The following is a 716-nucleotide window of genomic DNA, read 5'->3' on the forward strand; positions in this document are numbered from 1 at the left end:
TCAGAAGGTGCATTATAAAGTTGTAGTAATGGGAGAGAGGCAAAACTGCCGAGAAACTTCGGTCCTCCGGACTGATCCATTTTGAGTTTTCAATTACTTAATTTTTCGTTCAAGTAGAGTAACATAAAGTTAATAGATAGACTTTCTGAGGGCAAAATTTTAAGAAACCAAAGAATTCTAGAGAACCCATCCATTGAATTTTGTATTTTGCAAACTTGACAGGACCAGAAAAGGAACCATCAAGTAGTTCAGCGGAAGAAAGATTAAGTGATAGAAGTGTCATTTTAGTTGTGATCACGAAAGAAGTAAATCAGTATTTTATGGCAGCATCCCATTACATAAACGCAACAAAGCTGTAGGATTTTGAGGTTGAGGATGTTTGAAACGTGTAATGTATAAATTACAATGAGCATGAGCTATACCTGAGATAACAAGGTTTGGATGATTGAGCATTGCGACAATAGTTTGGCCTACAAGTTTTGCACAAGCAGCTGGCTTGTCATTTATTAGCTTAAGGTCGATTTGGTTGAAATTGTTGCACATTTCCTTTCCAAAACTTGATTCTCCACTTAGGAGGATTGATCTTCTTCTTGTCAAAACAATGGAGTCTAGCATTTTAAATGCTAGACTATGATTTTTGTTTTAGTTTGTCCAACAAGTGAAATGGAATTAACAATCATAAGTCCACTTTACCAAATGTGTGTAACAGCACATCA

Source organism: Coffea arabica, chromosome 3e (genome assembly GCF_036785885.1).
Source record: "Coffea arabica cultivar ET-39 chromosome 3e, Coffea Arabica ET-39 HiFi, whole genome shotgun sequence".
Classification (NCBI taxonomy): Eukaryota; Viridiplantae; Streptophyta; class Magnoliopsida; order Gentianales; family Rubiaceae; genus Coffea; species Coffea arabica.